At 60.2% G+C, this 19,868-nt stretch overlaps 1 protein-coding gene and 1 long non-coding RNA gene across 21 annotated transcripts in view; one reads left to right on the forward strand and one right to left on the reverse strand.

Moving 5' to 3' along the window:
• RBFOX3 (RNA binding fox-1 homolog 3) overlaps nt 1-19,868 on the forward strand; it is a 141,538-nt gene that overhangs the window by 72,886 nt on the left and 48,784 nt on the right. The window contains exon 1 of one of the 20 annotated variants that reach the window (XM_077188493.1): nt 1,508-1,647. The exons of 16 other annotated variants lie outside the window; for them this stretch is intronic. The gene's annotated coding sequence lies outside the window, so the exon portion shown is untranslated. Of the gene's footprint in view, nt 1-1,507; nt 1,648-6,676; nt 6,937-19,868 lie in introns of those variants that run through there. 3 more of the 20 variants (XM_077188487.1, XM_077188480.1, XM_077188481.1) reach the window with 3 other exon arrangements.
• LOC143695526 (uncharacterized) lies at nt 651-2,301 on the reverse strand. Its single transcript, XR_013184804.1, has 3 exons — nt 1,922-2,301; nt 1,664-1,829; nt 651-896 (listed from the first exon to the last, which is right to left on the reverse strand). It is a non-coding gene; the product is annotated as an uncharacterized LOC143695526 (long non-coding RNA).

Raw genomic sequence — 19,868 nt, forward strand, 5'->3', positions numbered from 1 at the left:
CGGGCTCTGTCCCCCTGAGGGTCCTGGGCAGGACGGGGGTGCCCTGCAGCACCGGGGGCATGGGGTCTGTCCCCCCGAGGGTCCCAGCAGGACATGGGTGCAGCTGTGGGGCTGGGGCAGGGTGGGATGAGCCCCAGGGCTGTGCCCCGTGTGCCGTGGGCACTGACAAGGTGCCAACCTTGTCCTTTTCCACGACCAGCTCCTCCCAGTGCCCATTCCCTATGAATTTATAGAGAAGCTTTGATTTGACTCCGACCAGCTCCTCTGTCCTGCCCCTTCTGTGAGCCAGGGCTGCCGCGCAGCATCCGAGCAGCTCCGCTCGCTTAACATGCAGCAAGTGTTGTACTCGGAGAAATTTAGACGTAATTTTTTTGTGCTTGCATGTAAATGTGGGTAGGTGCTGTCCTGATTGATGGCAATTAGCATTTTCTAACGGTAACAGATGTTCGGATTGCCAGGAGGCTGGTACCTAACGCCCACACTGCCATCTGTTCTGCTGGGCACTGCCTGGGGAAGCAGCACCAGCGCTGCGGACCTGCGGGGCCGTGCTGGGCTCTGTTTAACAGCAGTGTGCAGGGGGGGTTTATTATGGTGGGTTTTTTTCCTGGGGGAAAATAATAATAATAATAAAGACGTTTTCAGGTTTATAAATAGTACACTGTTTATTATGGGATGGAGAGTTTCCATGTGAACAGCAGCCTGGATTGCTGCACAGTTAGCAGAACAGTCTGGGCAGCGTGGGGAGCAGCTTTCCAGGGGATGCTTTCCAGTGGGAAGGGGTCTGGGGGAGTCCCAGTGGGTGTTTGTCCCACCCCATCCTCTGCTGGCTCTCCATGGTGGGTGCTCGCTGCCTGTGGGGACAGGGGCTGCTCTGCTGTGGGCATCTCTTGTCAGCTCTGGGATGGAAGCAGGGAAACATCTGGGTGGTGTTTGAAGGTGTTTAAAGATGTGTTTTAGGAAGAGACCCAGAGCTCTGAGCCCAGTCCCGCTGTCTGGGCAGTCCCACCTCAGCCCCTTTCCTCATCCAGTGTCTGTCCCTCCTCATTCCCTCCTGCCTCCCTTTATCTGCAGCCTTTTACACCCATTTTTCTTGTGCCAACCTTGTCCTTTTGCATGACCAGCTCCTCCCAGTGCCCATTCCCTATGTATTTATAGAGAAGCTTTGACTTGGCTCCGACCAGCTCCTCTGTCCTGCTCCTTCTGTGTGCTCCTGGAGCAGCTCTCCATCCCCAGACAGGGCCATCCCATGGCATGGATCCAGCGCCAGCCAGGCTGGCACAGCCACCCTGGGGCACAGTGGTAGTGACAGTCACACGCTCACACTCGCAGGCTCACACTCACACTCACGCTCACACTCACTCACTCTCCTCCCAGATGCTGGAGCTGGTGACTCAGAGTCAGCCTGTGGCTGAGTAATGCACTGAGCTGTGCCTCCATGTGGTTCCCAGGTTGCAGCAGATGCTCCCATGCTCAGTGCTTTGCATTTGTGCTGCTCAGTCTCAGGGCCTGGCAGCCCCTCCAGGCTGACCCCCTCCTCCTGCCCCCCATCCCGCTGGGATGCTGCTGCTGGCCCAGCCACTCACATTCCCAACTCACTGTGGCCTGAGCTGCACTGGGTACGGGCAGATCTTAGGTACAGATCATGAGGTACGTTAGATTTTACCTGTTTGTCGTGTATTTCCACGCTGGTTTTCACTGAGCTCCTGTTCTGCATGGTGGGGGCTCGGGGCTCTTTCCGTGCCCTGACTCCTCTCGTCTCTGTGCTCTGCTTTCCAGTGCTGTGGCCAGTGCAGCTTGAGGTGATGTCCTGGGCCGGTTCTGGGGGGTTTCTGGGATGGAGAACGTGATATGTGACCCAGTGGGGACATGGGAGTCACCACAGTGGGCAGAGGAGCAGATTTGGGATGAGCCAAAGTCTCACCCTCGTGTGAGAGGTTCAGCCCTTGCTGCAGTGCTGGCACTGAGGCACCTGGCGATGCCTGGGAGCTGTGTGGGGGGAAATGTGGGCTGGGGACATGGGTTTGGAATGGGGACATGGGTTTGGGCTGGGGACAGGGGTTTGGAATGGGGACAGGGGTTTGGGCTGGGGACAGGGGTTTGGAATGGGGACAGGGGTTTGGGCTGGGCCTCACCCCTGGGGTGAGGGGCTCAAGTGCAGACAGGCTTCTCCCCCACACTTTCTTTTTCTCTGTTGGAAAACAAGCCTGCTCCGTCCTTGTTTCTTTCCCCTCGCTTTTCAAATTCATCTGGGAAAACTTCCCTGGGTGCTGGCAGAGGTGTCACCAGCCCGACAGCTTGTGCTGCTCTAATAAAATGGCTCCGTAGCGGAGGGTTTGATCTATTTTTAAAGCGAGCTCCGCGCTGTCTCCTCCCGCCCTCCCACTGGCAGCCAAACAGAGCCCGAAGGCTCCTGGGAGCGCGGCAGCAGCGCCGAGCCCAGGCCTGTGCCCCGGCCATGCCAGCTGCCGTGCCTGTGCCCGTGCCCATCCCTGCCCTGCGTGCCCAGGGAATGCCCCAGGGACAGGATGGGGCTCCCTGTGCTGCTGTGTCAGGGAGAGGAGCTCTCCTGTGCTGTCATTGCTCCGAGCGGTGCTTGTGCTGGATAAATTAACACAGGGAAACTTTGCTCCGCTTGGAAGTTGGGTATTTTCTGCCTGTTTGATGCCCCGTTATTAAAACTCGATTTCTACGAATAACATCCTTTAAATAGAATTCGTCTTCCAGCAATGACTCATCACAGAGCAGCAGCTCCTCGCAGGAGAAGGCAGCACGAGGGCAGGTCTGGCACTTGCAGCCTTGGGAATCCCCACATCGGTGCCCGGGGCTGTGCTGTGTGCTGGGGAAGCCGCCCTGGTGTCCCTGCTGCCCACCCTGCTGCCCACCCTGCTGCCCATCCTGCTGCCTCTGCCTGCTGCCCACCCTGCTGCCCACCCTGCTGCCCACCCTGCTGCCCATGCTGCTGCCCATCCTGCTGCCTCTGCCTGCTGCCCACCCTGCTGCCCATCCTGCTGCCCACCCTGCTGCCCACCCTGCTGCCTCTGCCTGCTGCCCACCCTGCTGCCTCTGCCTGCTGCCCACCCTGCTGCCCACCCTGCTGCCCACCCTGCTGCCCACCCTGCTGCCTCTGCCTGCTGCCCACCCTGCTGCCCACCCTGCTGCCCACCCTGCTGCCCACCCTGCTGCCCATGCTGCTGCCTCTGCCTGCTGCCCACCCTGCTGCCCACCCTGCTGCCCGTCCTGCTGCCCACCCTGCTGCCCATCCTGCTGCCCACCCTGCTGCCCACGCTGCTGCCCACCCTGCTGCCCGTCCTGCTGCCCACCCTGCTGCCCATCCTGCTGCCCATCCTGCTGCCCACCCTGCTGCCCACCCTGCTGCCCATCCTGCTGCCCACCCTGCTGCCTCTGCCTGCTGCCTCTGCCTGCTGCCCACCCTGCTGCCCACCCTGCTGCCCATCCTGCTGCCCATCCTGCTGCCCACGCTGCTGCCCATCCTGCTGCCCACCCTGCTGCCCATGCTGCTGCCCATCCTGCTGCCCACCCTGCTGCCCATCCTGCTGCCCACCCTGCTGCCCACCCTGCTGCCCACCCTGCTGCCCATCCTGCTGCCCACCCTGCTGCCCATCCTGCTGCCCACTCTGCTGCCCACCCTGCTGCCCACCCTGCTGCCCACCCTGCTGCCTCTGCCTGCTGCCCACCCTGCTGCCCACCCTGCTGCCCACCCTGCTGCCCATCCTGCTGCCCATCCTGCTGCCTCTGCCTGCTGCCCACCCTGCTGCCCACCCTGCTGCCCATCCTGCTGCCCACCCTGCTGCCTCTGCCTGCTGCCCACCCTGCTGCCCACGCTGCTGCCCATCCTGCTGCCCACCCTGCTGCCCATGCTGCTGCCCACCCTGCTGCCCACCCTGCTGCCCATCCTGCTGCCCACCCTGCTGCCCACCCTGCTGCCCATCCTGCTGCCTCTGCCTGCTGCCCACCCTGCTGCCCATCCTGCTGCCCACCCTGCTGCCCACCCTGCTCCAGCTGCCCCCAGTGCCCACGGGCTCAGCCTGGGCATCCCTGGTGCCCTCTGGGTGTCCTGGAGCCTGCAGAGCCGCAGTGGCAGGGGGGACCATGCTGACACCGCGATGGTGACACCGTCCCCTGGCACTGCCTGGGGATGGGGGGAGCTCCCAGAGCAGGAGGCTGCAGGACTGAGGCTGTGATGGATCCCTGCCAGGCTGGCTGTGCCAAGCCCTGCGGACAGTGGTGCAGGATGTGGGGCACGGTGAGATGTGCCCGTGTGTGTGTGCCCGTTCTGCTGGCGCTGGCTCTGCCTGTGCTGCTTCCCTTGATGAAGGTTCCTACAGGGTCAGGGACAGGAACAGGAGTGGGAATTGTGTTGGGGAGAGGAGAGAGGAGGTGGATTTCAGGTGTTCAGTGGCGGGGGTCGGATGGAGTCCACATGGAGCTGGGATGGATGGGCTGGGGGGCTCCTCCCCAGAGCTGTTCCACCAGCACAGCCACATGGCTGCACGGGGCAGGTTTCCCCCGGGAGGAAGAGGAGGGCACTGGCCAATCTCCCAGCCCAGGCAGGGTCAGGCTGCTGCAGAAATGAGTTTTTTCTGGCCTCCTCCCTGGGATGCTGCTCGCTCCGGTTCAGGGGTTCCTGCCAGGATTATTATTCTTGCAGGTCTGACATCTACTAAGGTGACAGCAGCTGGGGAGAGGGAAGGGATTGGAACAAATTTCTCATAAAAAGTAGCTAAGTTGATGAAACCATTACGGTGCCTGCATCCGGCACTCCATCACCATGACACTCTGGGGACAGGGATGGGGATGGGGATGGGGACAGGGATGGGGATGGGGACAGGGATGGGGACAGGGACAGGGATGGGGACAGGGACAGGGATGGGGACAGGGGTGGGAACAGGGATGGGGACGGGGATAGGGATGGGGACAGGGACAGGACAGGCACTCTGTGGGCTCAGCTCTCCCCAGGAGGTCAGGCCCAGCCCTCTGTCCCTCCATCCCTGTCCCTCAGCTCTGTCCCTCACTGTACCCCAGCCTGAGCATCCCACCTGTGACCCTTTCTCCGTGCTGGTGCTGCTGTGGCAGAGCCACGGGGGCAGTGAGCCAGGGCTGGGGCACATGGGGACAGAATGGGGCTGAGGGCTGGGCTCCAGAGCTGTGGAGCGTTCAGGGGCTGCAGGCAGGGCTGGCATTAACCCAGCGAGCCCGGGGGCTGTTTACTGCCACCAAGGTGATGGTGATGGTGGTCAGGATGGATCACCCATGGTTCTTGGGCATAGCATCTGCCAGGCTGAACACGGTGAGGCTCTGTTTGCTGGCCCTGGCCCATGTCCAGCCAGGCTCCCTGGGCCTTAAATCCCACCAGTGCCTTCTCCTGCAGAGGTGCTGCTCCAGGGACCATGAAGAGCCAAGAGAACTCCAGAAAAGGCAGCTAATCTCCAGACCATGCCTCAGAAATGGTTTTAATCCCTTTTCCACCCCCACAGCCTCCTTCATTCTCAGCTAGAAGTGGTCACCCCTGTTAAGTGCTCGCTCCTGGGCTGAGCACTGAGCTGGTGGTGGAGGAGGTGCTGGGATTGGAAGGAAAACCCTTTTTCCTGGAGGCGTTGAGCTATTCCTTACCGTGACCTAGATGTCAGTTTAATGCTCCGACAAGTCCCAGGACTCACATAGGAAGTTGCCCAGGGGAAGAGGATATTTCAGGAGCACAGAAGCTGCTCAGCAGTGGTAAAGTGCACGAGCTTTCCCTGGCAGGAGCCGTGCTGAGCCTCCGTCTGCTCGTGCCCGCCGTGCCCGCCGTGGAGCGGTGCCCCCTCTCCTCAGGGTGTGAGCGCAGTGCCCGGGCATGGGAGGGTTGGTGGTGCTCTGGCACACCCTGGCAGTGCCCTGCAGAGCCCCTGGTGCTCCGGGGCTGGGGCAGGAATGGGAGCTGCTGGTGCTGCCTGCCCGGGGTGCAGGAACAGTCCCTGCTCCATCCCCTGGCTCACATCAGAGCTGGGCGTGGGCTGCCAGGAGGAGCACGGTGCAGGTGGAGGATGTCCAGTGCCCTGCTGGGTAAATCTGGGTAAATCAGTGCCAGTGCCCTGCTGGGCAAATCTGGGCTTGCACTCACCCGTCACTGCCTCCCTGCCCATCCCCAGTGCTTGTGTTCCCCCTTTCTCCCTCACTCCTGTGCCCCTCTGTGCCTGCTGGATTTGGGTGCGTTCCTGGGGCTGTGCCAGGGGTGGCCCTGCTGAGTCCCCCCTCTCTGTGCTGCTGCCCTTGTGGCACAAAGCACAATCACAAAGTTGGTGCTCCCATCTCGCGTTCCCCCGCACCTGTGAGTTCCCCTGTGGATGATTTAGAGCTGAAAGCTCGGGCTCTGGCGCTGGGAGAGGGTTCCCGAGATAAAATAATCTCTGCCAGCAGCTGAAATGACAGAAGCCCCATTAACAGCAGCATATGCCTGGGAACACCCGTGCTGAGGGGGAGCAGGGGAGCAGCAGCCCACAGGAAGGGGGAAGGGGAGCTGGTAATTGCTCGGCTGCCATTGGGATGCTCCTCGCTAATTTACAGCCTTGGTGGAATCAGGATGTGCTTCTTCCTCCTGAGCCTGGGCAGGGCTGTCCCCTGGTGCAGGCAGCCGTAATTATCCGCATTTAACTGAGGGCTTCTAGAATGTATTTGTCTTGCAGCACGTGAGTGCAATTGCTGAGAATTAAACAGGAATGCAGTTGTGGCTGGAGCAGGACCCCTTCTGACAGGGAGCACATGGAGCTGGGGCCCCTGGGCTGCTCCTCTGGGCTGGCAGGGGGGGACCCTGCTGCCAGGTGGAGCTGGGGGCATCTGGGGGCTCCCGGGCATCACCACCACCTTCCCTCCCTTGCTCTCGTGACTGGGGTCTGTGCTGATGGGATGGATGTGCTGACAGGAGGAGCCAGGCAGCCCGTGAGTATTCCTGGGGACCAGCACGGGTTGGTTTGCCTTGATGTGTGTGTTTGGGGACACTAGTGCCACACTGCCAGGGCTGGGCTGTTCCCAGGAGCAGGGCTCTCTGCGAGGGGGCTGTCCTGGCATCCCCCTGTCCTGCTGCTCTGGGCTCCAGCCCCAGGTCACCTCCACCCTGCAGCCCCATGGCTGGGGAGGGTGGGGAGCAGAGCCTGGGGCAGGTGGGGAACAGAGCCTGGGGCAGGTGGGCAGCAGAGCAGAGCCTGGGGCAGGTGGGGAGCAGAGCCTGGGGCAGGTGGGGAGCAGAGCCTGGGGCAGGTGGGGAGCAGAGCCTGGGGAGGGTGGGCAGCAGAGCCTGGGGCAGGTCAGGAGCAGAGCCTGGGGCAGGTGGGGAGCAGAGCCTGGGGCAGGGTGGGGAGCAGAGCCTGGGGCAGGTGGGGAACAGAGCCTGGGGAGGGTGGGAGCAGAGCCTGGGGCAGGTGGGGAGCAGAGCCTGGGGAGGGTGGGAGCAGAGCCTGGGGCAGGTGGGGAGCAGAGCCTGGGGAGGGTGGGAGCAGAGCCTGGGGCAGGTGGGGAGCAGAGCCTGGGGAGGGTGGGAGCAGAGCCTGGGGCAGGTGGGGAGCAGAGCCTGGGGAGGGTGGGAGCAGAGCCTGGGGCAGGTGGGGAGCAGAGCCTGGGGAGGGTGGGCAGCAGAGCAGAGCCTGGGGCAGGTGGGCAGCAGAGCCTGGGGCAGGTGGGGAGCAGAGCCTGGGGCAGGTGGGCAGCAGAGCAGAGCCTGGGGCAGGTGGGGAGCAGAGCCTGGGGCAGGTCAGGAGCAGAGCAGAGCGTGGGGCAGGTTGGGAGCAGAGCAGAGCGTGGGGCAGGTGGGGAACAGAGCCTGGGGCAGGTGGGGAACAGAGCCTGGGGCAGGTTGGGAGCAGAGCAGAGCGTGGGGCAGGTGGGGAACAGAGCGTGGGGCAGGTTGGGAGCAGAGCCTGGGGAGGGTGGGCAGCAGAGCCTGGGGAGGGTGGGCAGCAGAGCCTGGGGCAGGTGGGCAGCAGAGCCTGGGGCAGGTGGGGAACAGAGCCTGGGGCAGAGTGTGGCTGCACCCCAGCTCTGGTTGGGGGGAAAGGCAATGGGCACTGAAGGGCAGATGTGCTGGCACCATGCCTGGGTTTGTGCTGGAAAAACACTGGTGGCACAGGGAGTGTGCAGGAAAGAGCTGCAGAAATGGTTCCTGGGCTGGGAAAGCTGCTCTGCTGTGGGAGACAGAGCCTAAGTAGGTTGAACTTTTCATCCAAGAGAAGTTTAAGAGGTGGCTTGACGATGTGGGTTGTTTTAGCTTGTGATCAAGAGATGTCTGTGGGTACAGAGCGCTCTAATTTAGCAGGAAAAGACTCTGAAAGCAGCCAGGCTCTGAGAGCTCCAGAAGACAAACCCTGACTGAAAAAAGTGTGTGTTTTTATCAGGGAAGGTAATTAACCACTGGAATGGCTTAAGCCTGTGGGGGTTTCTCTCTTGCTCGCTCTCTGTGGATCAAGCAGGGATATCTGTCAGGGAGGAAGGCAGTCAGTGGATGAACCCAGCACTGGAGCCTTTGGCCTGTGCTCCAGGAATGCATTGCCAGGTCCAAGGGCCCTTCTGGCCCTGGGCTGTGTCATTCGGTGTTGGTACTTGAGGGCACTTGGAAATGTACAGGAGAGATGAGCACTAAAGCACTTGGAATGGGCATTGGGAGAGTTTGTCTCTGTGGAGAAGGGCTCTTGTTTTCTCCATTTTTAGAGGAGAAGGGGTCTTGTTTTCTCCATTTTTAGGATTTTTAGAAGGAGGCAGCACTAAATTTGCCTTCAAGCCAGCACCTGCCCTCTCCCCTCATTCTGGCCCTGCCCCTGTTGAGTATCTGCAGAAAACCAAAGAAAACCTTCTCTTCTTGACTGTGAAAGTCCCACACTCCAAAGCCAGACCTGTTTGGGGTTTTCCAGCCTGTTTTTGTACCCCTGCTGTAATGCCTGTGGCCCACTGGCATTGCTCAGTGTTGTCTGCCCACACTGTGATGGGGCAGTGAAACTTCCCAAAGTCAAAGTCAAAGCTGTGCTGGAGCCTGGAGCCTGAGGGGGAATGGAAGGAAATGGGGCTGTGTGTGACCCTCAGGGCTGTGTGTGACCTTCAGGGGCAGTGGAATGGGATGGGGCTGTGTGTGCCACGCTGGTTTGTGCAGCTCCTAACCCTGGGCAGGGGCACCATGGACAGACGTGGCAGCATTCAGGAACACATAATCACAGAATGATTACATGCAGGTGCTTTTATTGAAGAGCTCTGGGTGTCAGGGGTGCACAGACCCAAATCTGACCCGACGTGGTTTCAGGCTGAACATGTTTTATATTCTCTCGTTATATAACTTACATATTAATTATTAAACTGACATTGTTCTACTGTATACATTGATTTCATCCAAGCATGGATTTCTCGTGATCCCCCTCAAACCCCTAACGTAGTTTCTCATGATTCTTTAAACATTAATTATATCTAATCAGATCTCACAATTGTATCATTTATCATATACTGGCTACACAGGTGCAGTTTCACATGATCCAGCAAACACAAGGCCTAACATTCCCCAGGGCCTGCCTTTAACCAAGCCTAACTTTCCTCCAACTCTAACTTCTTCTAACTCTTCTACCATGGAATTTTCTATGATTTAAAATCTTTTCCTATCAGACGGATCTGTCTGTCCTGCAGCTCTGGGTGCCCCAGCCCTGGCCCTGGGCACAGGCATGGGCAGCACGGTGCCAGGGCGGGTGGGACACGGGCCCAGCGTGCCCTGGAGGGTTCCCAGCCCCGTCCATCTGCTCCTCTGTGGCACGGCAAGTTTGTGCCCGTGGGCCAGGGCCAGCCTGTTGGGCACCTTTGGCACGGTGCTGCAGCTGGCACCCAGCGTGGCACTGGGGGTGACACAGGGCAGGAGCTGCCTGTGCCATGGCACTGCCAGGGCTGCAGCTGGCACCCAGCGTGGCACCGGGGGTGACACGGGGCAGGAGCTGCCTGTGCCATGGCACTGCCAGGGCTGCAGCTGGCACCCAGCATGGCACCGGGGGTGACACGGGGCAGGAATATCCTCCCCCATGGAGCAGGGCTGTAAATAGCCCCTGAGTCACTCTCTGGAACAGGACCATCTTCCCAGGCATCGCCGTTGTCCAGATAATTCTGAGTCTTTCCTCCTCCCTGGCTCGTGCCAGGGCAGTGCCACAGGACAGGGAGCTCAGTGCCACAGGACAGGGTGTTCAGTGCCACAGGACAGGGAGCTCAGTGCCACAGAACAGGGAGCTCAGTGCCACAGGACAGGGTGTTCAGTGCCACAGGACAGGGAGCTCAGTGTCACAGAACAGGGAGCTCAGTGCCACAGGACAGGGAGCTCAGTGTCACAGAACAGGGAGCTCAGTGGATTTGGGTCACTCCCATCCCCTGGGACAGCATTTCCCCTCTCCCTGCTGCCTGTGCTCACCCAGCACTCGTGGGCTCCGTGCCAGGCTGGGGCACCACAGGTTGTGCTGGTCTTGGTGTTTCTGAGCCTGGAAACTCATGGTCTGGAGAAACTCAGAGATCTGAGCCTGGAACCTCATGGTCTGGAGAGCTCCTGTGAAGGCAGAGCTGGTCCCTGCATGGAGCAGCCCTGTCCCTGCTCTGAGGGGTTTGAGGGTGTTGGCAGCATGGCAGGGCAGCACAGTGCCAGGCTGGCTGAGCTGGTCCTGCAGCCCTGTCCCTGCTCTGAGGGGTTTGAGGGTGTGGGCAGGGCTGGCAGGGCAGCACGGTGCCAGGCTGGCTGAGCTGGTCCTGCAGCCATGGAGCAGCCCTGTCCCTGCTCTGAGGGGTTTGAGGGTGTTGGCAGCATGGCAGGGCAGCACGGTGCCAGCCTGGCTGAGCTGGTCCTGCAGCCATGGAGCAGCCCTGTCCCTGCTCTGAGGGGTTTGAAGGTGTTGGCAGCATGGCAGGGCAGCACGGTGCCAGGCTGGCTGAGCTGGTCCTGCAGCCATGGAGCAGCCCTGTCCCTGCTCTGAGGGGTTTGAGGGTGCTGGCAGCATGGCAGGGCTGGCAGGGCAGCACGGTGCCAGGCTGGCAGAGCTGGTCCTGCAGCCCTGTCCCTGCTCTGAGGGTGTTGGCAGCGTGGCAGGGCTGGCAGGGCAGCATGGTGCCAGGCTGGCTGAGCTGTTACCCCACATGTCTGTGCCACTGCCCATCCCCTTCACCCTGGATCCAGCTGCTGGTGGGATTGTGGGCACTGGCCTTCCTGGTTGGGGAAGGGGGGACGTGGCATGGGAAGGGTTAATGCAGGAAGATTTTCACCCCCTGGCATAAACAGCACCGAATGCATGTTTGCCTTCATTTGCATATTGAAACATATCCTAAAGGCCCCTCGTTTGGAAAGTTCTGTTTTTTACTCCATCTTCCTATAGAAGGGAGGAAATTATTCATAATTAAAAAGCAATAATAATGCAGAATGAAGGAACCCAGCTGTATAATACCCAGCACAAAAGGGGGAGCGTGGGGAATCTATTTTTAATGGTTTCCACAGCAACTGCGATTTTGTTTACAGTGATTTTCCTCCTGTGCTGTGAGGCTGTTCCCAATTTACATTTTTGAGGAGCTCCTGCATGGGAGGCCCATCACTGGAGGGTGCTCTGGCGCTCGGGGAGGATGATGAGGAGAGGAGACGTGGGGAGGATGCTCAGGAGAGAGATGGGGCTGTGGGGAGGATGCTCAGGAGAGATGGGGCTGTGGGGAGGACGATGAGGAGAGGAGATGTGGGGAGGATGATGAGGAGAGGAGATGTGGGGAGGATGATGAGGAGAGAGATGGGGCTGTGGGGAGGATGATGAGGAGAGATGGGGCTGTGGGGAGGACGATGGGGAGAGGAGATGTGGGGAGGATGATGAGGAGAGGAGATGTGGGGAGGATGCTCAGGAGAGATGGGGCTGTGGGGAGGATGCTCAGGAGAGGAGATGTGGGGAGGATGCTCAGGAGAGAGATGGGGCTGTGGGGAGGATGCTGAGGAGAGGAGATGGGACTGTGGGGAGGATGATGAGGAGAGGAGATGGGGCTGTGGGGAGGATGCTCAGGAGAGAGATGGGGCTGTGGGGAGGATGATGAGGAGAGAGATGGGGCTGTGGGGAGGATGCTCAGGAGAGATGGGGCTGTGGGGAGGATGCTGAGGAGAGGAGCTGGGGCTGTGGGGAGGATGCTCAGGAGAGATGGGGCTGTGGGGAGGATGATGAGGAGAGGAGATGTGGGGAGGATGCTCAGGAGAGAGATGGGGCTGTGGGGAGGATGCTCAGGAGAGATGGGGCTGTGGGGAGGATGATGAGGAGAGGAGATGTGGGGAGGATGCTCAGGAGAGAGATGGGGCTGTGGGGAGGATGCTCAGGAGAGAGATGGGGCTGTGGGGAGGATGATGAGGAGAGGAGATGTGGGGAGGATGCTCAGGAGAGATGGGGCTGTGGGGAGGATGCTCAGGAGAGGAGATGTGGGGAGGATGCTCAGGAGAGGAGCTGGGGCTGTGGGGAGGCTGGGAGTGATGAGCCCTGGCTCCCTGGGCCACCAAGGGCTGGCAAAGCCCAGCAGGGGACACTCAGAGCTGCCTCTGGGGGTGCCTGGTGAGCCCACCCTGCTCCTGGGCACTGCCCAGGGACAGCCCCTGCCCCGGGCACAGCCAGCAGGGTGGGTCACTCAGGAAGGCTGTGCCCGTGCTGGAGGGGCTGGGCTGGGACACCCAGGCTGTGCCACCCATCTGTGCCAGGCCAGGGGTCCCTGGTGGCTCAGAACAGCCTGGGCTGGCTCTCCTGCTGCACAGGGCTCTGGGGACAGGAGGGCAGTGTCCCTGCTGCCTCCAGCTGCCCGGCCAGGCCAGGGGGAGCCCCGGGCTGGGCTGGGCTGGGCTGGGTTTGGGGTGCAGCTGAGGTTGTCTCAGGGCTGGGGGCTCTGGGCTGAGCCCAAGCAGCAGTGCTGGGAGTGGTGGAGCAGCAGGGAGGCTGAGGAGCTGAGGTCCTGAGGAGCTTTCTGGCTGACACCAGCACAGGATCCAGGAGCTGAAATTGAGCCTTGCCTTAGAGGTGCTGGTCTTTAATGAGGGCTAATGGAGCCATTTGCTGGGAGCTCCTTGCATTTCCTGGGCTGCTCTGGGGCTCCCCAAAGCAGACATGGAGCAGCTGCTGTGGGAATAGCCCGGGATGGAGAATGAAGGGGTTTGTCTGTGGCCCTTCCTGGAGCCTGTGCAGGATGCTCCTCCTCTGGGAGGATGATGAGGCTCTCCTGATGAAGGTGCTCTGGATTTATTTTTATTTTTTTAGCTTCCCTCCTCTTTTTCCTCTGGGAGGGGATGGGAAGGTTCTCCCTTTGTGGCCGTTCCTGGGTGTGTGTCCCAGGGATTGTGGTGTCCCTTGGGGCCCAGAACTGTGTCCTGCTGTCCCTTGGGCCCAGAGCTCTGTCCTGCTGTCCCTTAGGCCCAGAGCTCTGTCCTGCTGTCCCTTGGACCCAGAGCTCTGTCCTGCTGTCCCCTTGATGCCCAGAGCTCTGTCCTGCTGTCCCTTGGGCCCAGAGCTCTGTCCTGCTGTCCCTTAGGCCCAGAGCTCTGTCCTGCTGTCCCTTGGGCCCTGAGCTGTTTCCTGCTGTCCCTTGGGGCCCAGAGCTGTGTCCTGCTGTCCCTTGGGCCCAGAGCTGTGTCCTGCTGTCCCTTGGGCCCTGAGCTGTGTCCTGCTGTCCCTTGGGCCCAGACCTGTGTCCTGCTGTCCCTTAGGGCCCAGAGCTCTGTCCTGCTGTCCCTTAGGCCCAGAGCTGTGTCCTGCTGTCCCTTGGGGCCCAGAGCTCTGTCCTGGTGTCCCTTAGGCCCAGAGCTGTGTCCTGCTGTCCCTTGGTGCCCAGAGCTGTTTCCTGCTGTCCCTTGGGCCCAGAGCTGTGTCCTGCTGTCCCTTAGGCCTAGAGCTCTGTCCTGGTGTCCCTTAGGCCCAGAGCTGTGTCCTGCTGTCCCTTGATGCCCAGAGCTGTGTCCTGCTGTCCCTTGGTGCCCAGAGCTGTGTCCTGCTGTCCCTTGGTGCCCAGAGCTCTGTCCTGCTGTCCCTTGGTGCCCAGACCTGTGTCCTGCTGTCCCTTAGGCCCAGAGCTCTGTCCTGCTGTCCCTTGGTGCCCAGAGCTGTGTCCTGCTGTCCCTTAGGCCCAGAGCTCTGTCCTGCTGTCCCTTGGGCCCAGACCTGTGTCCTGCTGTCCCTTGGGCCCAGAGCTCTGTCCTGCTGTCCCTTGGTGCCCAGAGCTCTGTCCTGCTGTCCCTTAGGCCCTGAGCTGTGTCCCCTGCCCTGGTTCCCCCCAGGCATCCAGGTGGAATTTGCTGTGATTCCAGCCTCACTCTCAGAGGTAGAGCAGGGCTGGCTCTCAGCACCAGGGTCTGAGGTGCTGATTCTGGCCCTGAGCACCCAAGGGAAGTGAACCTGCAGTCCCTGGTGTTTCAGGGCTCAGGGTGATCCCAGCCAGGCTGCTCAGGGCGTTCTGGCCCCTTCCATCTGCCTGATGGGAAGCTGCTGCCTGGAGATCAGCTCCTTTCATGAACCAATAAAGGAAGGGTTTTATCACCTGTTCCAGCTAATTTTCTGTGGTTTGTAATGGCTTTGGGAAGCAGGTAATTGCAGCGATTGCATTCCATGTGTAGCATTAAAGGGAATTGAGGGGACTGTTTGTTAATTAGCTGTACTTGTGTGGAACCTGAAACATATTAACCTTCACAGAATCCCAAACTATTAGGGATGAAGAAGGGATTTAATGATGGGAGAAGCAGAAAAACAAAAAGCAATTAGGGCTCTTTTTCCCAGCATCGCGGGCGTGTTGGAGGGGGAGGGCTGGCAGAGCAGCCCAGCGCCGGGGGAGGAGGGAGGGAGGGACCCTGGGGGCTGACAGGGATCGGCCATGAGGGATGAGGGATGAGGGAGAGCTCGGAGCAGCAGCAGCCTCCTCCGGCGGCAGCAGGGTGAGCAGCACAGCCGGGTCACCTCCCCCGTTTTCGCCTTTGCATCACCTCAGCTGGGACTCAGGCGCCCGTTCCATTTGAAATTCCCGAGGTGCTCTGGGATGCTCCGGGGAGCAGCCCTGTGTAGCCATGATATTTCATGGAAAATCCTTTCCTTAGGGTTTTTCCTCCTGAGAAGCTGAGAGGCCTCAGGAACAAAATGCAAACAATGGTTATCTGCTGCTGTGGAATGCAACAGGTGTCTCGTGTGGTTGTTTCTAATTAATGGCCAATCACAGCCCAGCTGGCTCGGACTCTCTGTCCGAGACAGAAGCTTTTGTTATCTTTCTTCCTTTCTTAGCTAGCCTTCTGATGAAATCCTTTCTTCTATTCTTTTAGTATATATATATATATATATATATAATATATATATTTATAATATATATTATATTATGATATAATACATATAATAAAATAATTAATCAAGCCTTCAGAAACATGGAGTCAACATTCTCGTCTCTTCCCTCTTGCTCGGACCCCTGTGGACACGGTCACAGCCCTGGGGTGCAGCTGCGGGCCCAGCACCCTCAGGGTGCTCCAGAGGGGCTGCAGCCCCCGAGGCTGAAGCTGGAGAGCTGGAGGTGATGGAGCTGCCGGCCCGGGCAGCAGCGCTGAGCGGTGGCCAGGCTGGGAGGGCTGAGCTGGAGCTGCTGGAAGGTGTAAATGGTATAAATAGTATAAATAGTGTTTCCATGGTGACCGCTCAACAGAAACTCTCCCTTCCCCGCTGGTGGAGCCCTGGCTGCTCCCCCCCGTGGCAAAGCCCTTCAGCTGTTGGTGCTTTCTCGTTCCTCAGTGCCGGGGCCGGCGGTGGTGGCAGCGTGTGCGTGGCCAGAGTGGGGCTGGAGGGCCCTGGGGGACTTTCCTGGCCCTTGGACTCCTCTCCCTGGGGAAAATCCTGGACTTTCCTGGCCCTTGGACTCCCCTCCCTGGGGACAGCCCTGGATTTTCCAATCCTTGGATTCCCCTTCCTGGGGACAATCCTGAATTTTCCTGGCCCTTGGACTCCTCTCCCTGGAGACAGCCCTGGATTTTCCAATCCTTGGATTTCTCTCCCTGGGGACAATCCTGGATTTTCCTGGCCCTTCGACTCCCCTCCCTGGGGATAGCCCTGGATTTCCTGGCCCTTGGGTTCCCTTCCCTGGGGACAGCCCTGGATTTTCCAGTCCTTGGATTTCTCACCCTGGATTTCCTGGCCCTTGGGTTCCCTTCCCTGGGGATAACCCTGGTTTTGCCCATCTCTGTGCAGTAGCAGCACATGCTGTGCCCACCACGGCACCTCCTGCCCCAGACTGTCAAAGGCTGTCTGGGCACAGGGAGCCCTGGGACAGCCCCAGTTTCCTGCTGGGAGCCCTGGTGCCTTTCCCAGTGCTCGTTAATACCCATCAGCACCGCGCAAACAAACTCCCTGCTCCATTTATTCCACCCAGCTCCCGATTTAATTAGGTTTTCCAGTTTTCTGCTTGTCCTGGGCCGATCACTCCTTAAAACAGTGGAGAATTAATTTGCACCTGCTGTCAGAAAACGTCTCTCCCCAGTTAGAAAAATAATTAAGCCATCATCACACATCGGGGGTAATGAATCACTGCGCTCAGTTCCCTTCACAGGTCGTTTGTTTCCTTCCACACTGGCAAAGAAGGTGCAAACTAAATGTGAGCAGCTGCCAAGTTACCCCCTTGCCTTACTGTCCCGTGGCTCTTCCAGCTAAGCCGGGCCTTTGGGAAGCTCCTGAGCAGGGCTCAGTGGTTTCCCAGTAGCCCCAGGGATGAGAGCCCCTGGGTTGGCTCTGTCCCACTCCCTGGGGACCCCATGGAAGGTGCTGGAAGGGGAAAGGGAGCCTTGGCAGGGGCTGCACCCCCAGCCCGGGGTCCCTCCCTGGCTGGGGCCAGCCCTGGGAGCTCAGGTTTGATAAATGTGTTTGGGTGGTGCAGTCTGGACCTGCTGTAGCCCAGGGAGGAGCTGATCCACCACCGTGCTGTGTGCATGGTGTGCTGTGATTAATGCCCCATCACGGTAATCGCTGATTGATGATTAATGGCTTGGGTGTAAATGTGCCCCAGGTTTGGCACAGGAGGAATTGGCCTCAGGATCAGCGTGGCCGAGGGTGGCTGGAGGCTTTGTCCTTTCCCCCGGTGCAGGAGGGCTCTGCTCAGCGTGGCCAAATGGGACTCTGTGCCTGATTTCAGTGAGCTCTGTGCCTGTCCCTCCTGGCCGTGCTGCCCTTGGGCCGTTTCCCCTTCGGCTCCTGGCAGGGCTCGTGTGCCAGCTGTGAGGGGCTGCTGGGGGTGCTTCTGCACATCCTCTGCAGCTTTCTGAGAGGCACCAAGGAGGCACCACACGCTTGGAGAGCTCCCAGATCTCTGCAGATGTCTGGAGCTGTGGCCAGACTGCGTTTGCCTCCTCTCTTTGACAAGCAGGGGTTGGTTTCTCCTCGGGGGTTCCCGTGGGCACCGGGGCTGTCTGAGCCAGGAGCTGCCTGGCCTTGGGGTAGGGAGAGATTTCAGAGGATGCAGCACAGACAGAGATTTCAGAGGATGCAGCACATACAGACAGCACCTTTCCTCCTGTAACTCCTGTCCCTCCTGTCCCTTTTCCCAGGGCCAGGCTGGTGCTTCCCCCTTTGCAGTAACCCGATCTGTCACCTCGCACACGAAAGCGTTAGGGGTGGGACCTTGTCCCAGGTGGGAAAGGCAGGATGGGCTCGGGGTGACCCTGGGGATGGCTCCTGCTGCCCTTTCCCTCCCAACAGCCCGGCCTGGGTCCCCAGGGACACCGCAGGGTGAGCAGGGCCAGCAGGTTTGGGTTGGGGTTAGGGTTGGGGTTAGTGCTGGTAACCCGTTAGGGTTAGGGTTAGGGTTGGGCTTGGGGTTTGTGTTAGTGCTGGTAACCCATGGCCCATCTGCCCCGCCATGAATCCTCCTCCTCGCCGTGGTTCTGAGTGCTGGGGCTCTTGAGGAGCTTTCCCAAGGGGACATGTCCTGGTTTGGCAGGGCTGGGGCACACGGTGCCTCTGTGCTGCTGCCAGGTGGGCACACGGTGCCTTTGCTGTGCTGCCAGGTGGGCACACGGTGCCTCAGTGCTGCTGCCAGGTGGGCACACGGTCCCTTTGCTGTGCTGCTGCCAGGTGGGCACCCAGCTCCAGGAGCTCCCGTTCTCGCTGTGCTGAGCGGGGCTGACCTCTCACCTCCGCTGGTCCGGGCTCACACCTGCTCTCATGATCGCAGGTGCCCACTTCAGAGCCAGCTGATTAAATTAGAGTCCTAGCGAGTTTGAATGATTTTCCCTGTGAAATGTGGCAGATGGCCTCCATTAGGCGTCTGCTCCCAGCATCTGCCAGGATGTGCTCAAGCCCTCTTTGGAAAAGGCACAAAAGGGATTGGGAGTGGAGAGCCCCGGGAATGGGAGCCCATCCCTCCATCCATGCAGAGGGACTGCAATGCTCAATGGAAGCAGTCTGTTCTGTGGAGAGCAGCGTCCATGGGCTCCTCCAGCCTCTGTGCCCTGCCTGCTGTGGGGAGAGGGGAGGGGGCTGCAGCTCCTGCTGCCCCTGCTGCTCCTGCCCCGCCAGCCCAGCTCACCCTGGGGCAGAACGAGTGCGGGCAGGGGGCTCCGGCCCGGGGGTCTTGGCCCGGGGGTCTCGGCTGCGGGCAGGGCTGGGGCCGGCAGGGGGCGGTGTGTGCGCGCGTTGGGGGCTGCGGGACCCCCCCACCCCGAGTGTGACCCTGAGTGTGACCCTGAGTGTGACCCTGAGTGTGACCCTGAGTGTGACCTCGAGTGTGACTCGGGTGTGACCCTGAGTGTGACCTCGAGTGTGACCCTGAGTGTGACCCGAGTGTGACCCGGGTGTGACCCCCCGGGTGTGACCCCAAGTGTGACCCTGAGTGTGACCCTGAGTGTGACTCCTATGGTCTGGGGCACAGTGGGGACCCCGCAGGCCCCCCTGGCAGCAGGGAGCAGCAGGCTGCACTGGGTGTTTGCCAGCTCCAGGCAGGCAGGGACACTGCTCCACCCCAGATCCATGTGGATGAAGCTTTCCCTCCAAAACAGCTTAGTAAAGCAGAAAAGGCTCCAAAGCTGCACTGGAGCTGCTGCAGGGCAGCTCTGGGGTGCAGAGCTGTGCTGTGCAGGGCACCCCAGAGCTGTGCAGGGACCCCAAAGCTGTGCAGGGCACCCCAAAGCTGTGCAGGGACCCCAAAGCTGTCCCCTGCCTGCAGGAGGCTGAGCTCAGCTCCAGGTCCATTGTAGGCACAGGTACCAGGGAGGCTCAGCTCCCCCCAGGGCTGCAGCAGGGTGGGATCCTGCAGACGGGCTTTGGGAACGCGCTGAGGAGGAGGAGGAGGATGAGGAGGAGGAGGAGCTGGCTGTGAGCTCAGATAATCCCGGGCAGAGCCGTGGGTGGGTGTGCTGAGCACCCCAGGAGGGACGAGGAGGTGAGAGGATCCCTGGAACCCGTCCTGGTGCAGAAGGGAGCTCTGAGCTCAGGCTGTGCCTCTGCTGTGCATCCCCCGTGCTGCCATGTGTGCCCTGCTTACAGAGGTGTTCTTGCTCATTTAGCTGTTGTGGTGTTCTTTTAATTAAATTAGCATCCTTTAATACATCTTGTCCTGCCATCACAGCTTAATGTCTCTGCAGCTGCAGGAGTGGGAGCAGCTCCAGGGCCTGCGGTGGGTGCACAGCCCGGCTGGGGGTGCTGGGATGGATGAGGCAGCCATTCTGGGGCTCCTGGGTCCGTCTGTCACCTCCTGCAGCTTCCTGGGGCCTGTCAGGAGTGGGAGCACAGGGACATCCATCCTCACCAGGTGCCCGGTGCCACTGGAAGCAGGGGAAGGGGTGCAGGTGTCCCTGGAGGGGACTGGGCACTGATGGGGCACCTGCACAGGCCGTGGGTGCTTCTGTCTGGAGTTTCCTC

The sequence above is a fragment of the Agelaius phoeniceus genome, chromosome 19 (genome assembly GCF_051311805.1).
Source record: "Agelaius phoeniceus isolate bAgePho1 chromosome 19, bAgePho1.hap1, whole genome shotgun sequence".
Taxonomy (NCBI): domain Eukaryota; kingdom Metazoa; phylum Chordata; class Aves; order Passeriformes; family Icteridae; genus Agelaius; species Agelaius phoeniceus.